At 40.2% G+C, this 5,536-nt stretch overlaps 1 pseudogene; it reads left to right on the top strand.

Annotated features, from left to right (window-relative positions):
- Positions 1-4,404: 4,404 nt before the first annotated feature.
- Positions 4,405-5,206, top strand: LOC132226800 (developmental pluripotency-associated protein 2-like; annotated as a pseudogene).
- Positions 5,207-5,536: the final 330 nt, after the last annotated feature.

The raw sequence follows: 5,536 nt of genomic DNA, 5'->3' as shown, positions 1-5,536 counted from the left end.
AAAACATCTAACGTCTTATATTTTCTCACCACTTTAATTTGTTCCCCCCTTTTCAGAATTTTGTGATAGGAATCAGGAGAATGATAAATAGAGGGATGAAAAGAAAGGAAGTTTTGTGGTGTGTACAGTATATAGTTGGTGGAAAGTTGGTAGTATAAAGGGGAAAAACCCTAATGTAGGTGGGTAAATAATAGATTTTAAAAGATTTAAAGATCAGGGGATGGTGCCAGCTGACGAATGGCTGGCTCCACCCCCCTACTGCCCCTCTGCTACTGCCAGTCACCACTGTCCCCCGATCGCCATCCCCTTCCTCTGCCCGCTGGCACCCACCTTGGCTGGCCTGGCGCTATGTGCTCGCCGGCCCCCACCACCCGCTGACCAGTTGTTCTGAGGTTCGGTCTATTTGCATATTAGGCTTTTATTATATAGGATGTCATCCTAATAAATTTAATTGAAAAATAAATACTTTATTATGTATTTTTATCTCTTTCATAGTAGTTGAACAACACACGTAAGTAATTACTCTGATTTAGACTTGTTGGACTATATTCCTTTGGGTAATGAATGGTTCTGTCTTAATGAGTTCTGGCTTAGTATATAGAATTACTGTAGAGACTCCTTGGTTGTTTTCAATCATTCCCATACCTTCTATATTCTTCTTACATAGATGAATATATTTATAACTCTAGTCCTACTGTCTAACTGCCTTCACCTACCTAAACTTTATTTGCTAGTGTTCCCTCTAAACCTTACCTGGATCTTCTGGTCTCTGTGAACAGCCTCCGTTCACCTCGCTAAGCAGCATCAACTTTGCCTCCTGCTCTCCTCTGCCCAATATATTACATCTCCTGCTACCATTCTGTCCACCTGACCACTGTTCAGTCCTTAGAGAGCTAAAGTTTCTGACAAGAAGATAAATGGACTGTGTTTCAGCAAGTCTAGAAGAGGCACAGTACTGCAAGAGATAGGTCTCCCAAAAGAAATGAGGATATAAATCAGAGAGCAATTCTGGAGTGATGTTCATCTCAGAACTTCTGTTTTTCACAGTCCTGATGGAGTACAAATACTGGAGAGCCCATGGTGTTCTGCTCAGGTAGCCTTCCATTTCCCCTGCAACCCCTTGCATATCCACCTTGTGTTCCATCAGACCCCCTAAGTTTTGGCTTATGGGGAGTCTCCTTCATAGTTACAATGCATTCACAGAAATTTCATTATAGAATCCTGAGAATCTTACTAAGGCTGTAAATTGTAAAATGAGTTTTTTTAGAATTTTAGGTTTGGGGAATCCTATATCCCTGTCACTTTCTTTCCATTCTTGGATTATTATTAAGAATAAATTCCATTTGGTAAATCTTCATAAACTGTTACCAGTTTATATTGCCAATTATTAACCACTAAGTGTTTCTATATAATTAATAGCACAGAAAGCACTAATGTCATTAGTGGACATGACTCATAATTTTGCCAAATAAATGCATGGTTCATCAGTAATTGAATCCTCCACTGTAAATCAGTGGGCCAACCCACTGGCCTCACACTCATTAAAACAGCTTTGTTTAGGTGATACAGAGTTTCAGCTAACCCCTGGAGGTAAGTTATATAAAAGCAGTATTATAAAACAATTATAGAAATGGAGTCCTAAGTTAAATTACACTTAAGTCCATTATGTTCCATTAAGTCATTTACAGAAGCCATAAGTATACTCTGTTGAATGGTTTAAGTATAATAGAAACCACATTTCCTGGCCTCAAGCAGTATATAATTTAATGGTAAAAAGTGAACAAAAAACCCTAATTAACCTGGCTGGTTTGGCTCAATGGATAGAGCGTCAGCCTGCAGACTGAAGGTCCCCGGGTTCAATTCTAGTCAAATGCATGTACCTTGGTTGCAGGTTCCCCAATCCTGGTCAGGGTGCATGCAAGAGGCAACCAATCGATGTGTCTCTGACATCAATATTTTTCTCTGTCTCTCCCTCTCCCTTCCACTCTCTCTAAAAATCAATGGAAAAATATCCTCAAGTGAGGATTAACAAAACAAAATAAAACAAAACAAAACAAAAAACACACCAAAAAAACTAAATGAAGTGGGAAAAGAAAACCAAAACATAGCTAAACACATTTCCCATTCTTCAGTTCTCAATTCAAATGCCAGTTCTTCAAATTTCTCTAGCCACTATCATTTTGGTTTTGCTCTTAGAACCTGTGAAAATTCCCTTTATTTGATGAACTCCATTGTTACGCATCAGTATGTGTGTGATTATTTGGTGGATGTCTCTCTCCTGTGCTGGCCTGTAATTGCCACGGAGATGGCGTCCATGTCTGCTTTTTGCTCATCACTGAACCCTCAAAACCTCATCTACTGGCTACAACTTAGTGTTACTATTCAATAAATATTTGAGTGTAAAATGTCTCCATTATAGCACTAGTTGTATCTTTGAAAGAATGCCCAATAGTGAAAGAAGTCTACTATTTAACTTACTATAAAACCCTGAAAATGTCCCATCCTTCTCTTTCTCTCTTTACCTAAATTTCCTTCGGTCTAAAATGGGGATTAAAAACATCTGAGTAGCCTACCATTCCTTATATGGTTGTTTTTCCACTTACTATTACTACATAACAAACTACCCATAAAACAATGTTTTTAGGATGCTCACAGACTCTGTAGGTCAGGAATTCAACCAGGGCAGAGTAGACTTTGTCATTTCAGCTCTTAAAATGTTTGCAGACCTAATTGGGAAGACTCGAAGATGGGAGGTGAGCCAATGTCTGGGGGCTGGAATTATCTGGAGGCATCTCCACCCACATATTTGGCAATTAATGCTAGCTGTTGACAAGAAGCTCAGCTGAGCTGTTCACTAGGAAACCTGTGAGGGGCCTCGCCAACTGCCTTCTCCGAGTGGGCTATTTGGACTTCCTGGCATTAGTGTAGTGGAGTTCCAAGCACGAGTCAGAAAGGAACTATATTATCTTTTATGATTTAATTTTAAAATTCACATCACTTCGCTTGAATTTGTGCAATCCCAAGTCCATCCAGTCCAAGGTGACATAGTTTATGGACCCAAATGTTCAATGGAAGGACTTTCAAATTCACAGCATAGGAGGAGCATTGTAGATAGAAAATATTGTTGCAGCATTTTTGAAATATATAATCTGCCACATGATTGCTTTGATAATCAGAGAGGGTGCCAGCAAAAATACCAAAATGCATCTTTAAGAGTTAATTATTGTTCAAGTCTTGACCTTTGTTATTCTAACAAAATCTTTGAAATTATGCATTTCTAAAGCTCCTTTATGGTCTATATTGGCATCTTTATGATGTTGTATTGGGTCTTGATAGAAATTAAAATCCTAGAAATATCACTGAGACCCTAATTTAAAAACTGGATGGACATAAATTATCAGCTGGAAGTGAAAAAATGATTCATAAACATGAGAAAATTATTAACTAAAATGTGTAAATAAAACAAAATAATTTTTAACTGCCAAATTAGCTTAAAAATTACAATGCCAGCAAGGACTCCATCCCAGCTGCTAGTAGGAGTGGGTATTATTTAACTACTGATGTGTAACGAATTTTCTTTAAAGGGTAACAACTAAAACAACAAAAATTTATTATCTTTCACAGTTTCTTTTTTTTTAAATATATTTTATTGACTTTTTACAGAGAGGAAGGGAGAGAGATAGAGAGTTAGAAACATTGATGAGAGAGAAACATCGATCAGCTGCCTCCTGCACATCTCCCACTGGGGATGTGCCCGCAACCAAGGTACATGCCCTTGACCGGAATCGAACCTGGGACTTTTCAGTCTGCAGGCTGATGCTCTATCCACTGAGCCAAACCGGTTTCGGCGATCTTTCACAGTTTCTGAAGGTCAAGAATCCAGTAGTAACTGAGCTGGGTGGTTCTGGCTCAGGAGTTCTCATGAGGTGGCCATCAAGATGTTGGCCAGAGCTGAAGTCATCTGAAGGCTGGACTAGAGCTGGAGGACACTTGCATGATGTCTCACTCATGGTTGTTGACTGGAGGACTCGGGTCCTTGCTGGCTCTTGGCAAGAGGCCTCACTCAGTTCCTGGCCACATGGACCACTCCTTGGGGCTACTTAGGTGTTCTCATAATATGGCACCTGGCTTTTCCAAGTCATGGGATCCAAGAGAAGGCAAGGCAGATGCCACAAGGTCCCTTGACTAGCCTTCATTTTCATATATTATAATGGTTTACAAAGGTTGACCCTATTCACATGGAAGAGATTACACAAGTGTATAAATACCAGGAGGTTGATATTGACATAATTATGAATAAATTTCTAAAGCCACTCTGGATAGCAATTTCACAGTATGTACCAAAAGCATTAAAATGTTTTATATAACACTGCTGGCTTTGCCTTCCTCTGAGTGTTCCTGGAAATGGCAAGCTCAAGTTCTGATAGCAGTGAAAAGGGTTTCTTTGAGGATGAATTCAATGAATTAAGCGTGATTGGTTCCATTTGATGAGGAATGTGATGAAGAACATCAAATGAAGCCAAATATTTCATCAACCTCAGAAGCCAAACTGAAGATGCCTAGGACAAACGATGAAGTTTATCTTCCTCAAACCGATGAGCAATTCAAAGCTTGCCCCAAACCAATCCCTCCTTTGCTTTCCATTTTGCCTTCAATTAATAAAGTGTGTTGCAAAACTTTGCAGAATTGGCATGAAATATTGAATTTGAGTACTGATGGCAAGAAAATAGAGGTTTATCTGAGGTGCAGGGAACATGCTTGCTCCGAAGAAAAACAAACGAGTGGGGAGCATGGAGACAGTGTAAAGAGTATTGCTGAGACACCACAGGAGGCCACATCACAGTCATGTCTGAGGAAATGCAAGCTGCTGACCAAGAGAGCAAGGAATGAGACACGTTGTCAGATGTGTAAGAGAGAGGAAGGGACCAATACTGTTATTGAAGTGACAGCTTCAGCCCAGGAGGCCATGTTGGCAGCATGGTCAAGAATTTGCTGCAAGAGCCATGCAATCTGAGGCTGGGAATTCATGTTCCACTCTTATTCCTGCTGGGAACTTACTTCCTGCTGCAAGCATCTGGTGTCAGGTGGTGTGTGGTCCACGGCAGACCTCTCTTGGAAAACAAAAAGGGTTGGATTTGCCTGAAATTCCCCTGCAGGTCAGGCCTAGATGCCTGACACTCCCACGAAAATGATCCCTCTCTACTGACTGATGCTTTCCCATCCTTAGACCTGGAAGATAATGTATTATGCCCTGGATGTGTTGAGAGGAATAAAAGGATGATGGAAAGATTAGTTAAAATGAGGAAGGAAAAGCAACCTGGTTTGAACACTCGCAGTAAAGAATAAAAGCTGCAGAACTCCCAGCTAAATTAACTTGTATCCCAATGATTCCCGTGCTCTGTCCAGGATATCCTCATTGTTGTCTGATGCCTTGAGCACAGACGTGAATGTCTGGATTCTGTACTTGAGGTTTGCCAAAATGTGACTGCCACAGCTGCTTCAAGTGTTCAGCTCTGTAGAAAATAATTTGTTTTGG

This window comes from Myotis daubentonii, chromosome 1 (assembly GCF_963259705.1).
Source record: "Myotis daubentonii chromosome 1, mMyoDau2.1, whole genome shotgun sequence".
In the NCBI taxonomy this organism is placed as follows: Eukaryota; Metazoa; Chordata; class Mammalia; order Chiroptera; family Vespertilionidae; genus Myotis; species Myotis daubentonii.
This window is presented reverse-complemented; position numbering and strand designations above follow the sequence as displayed.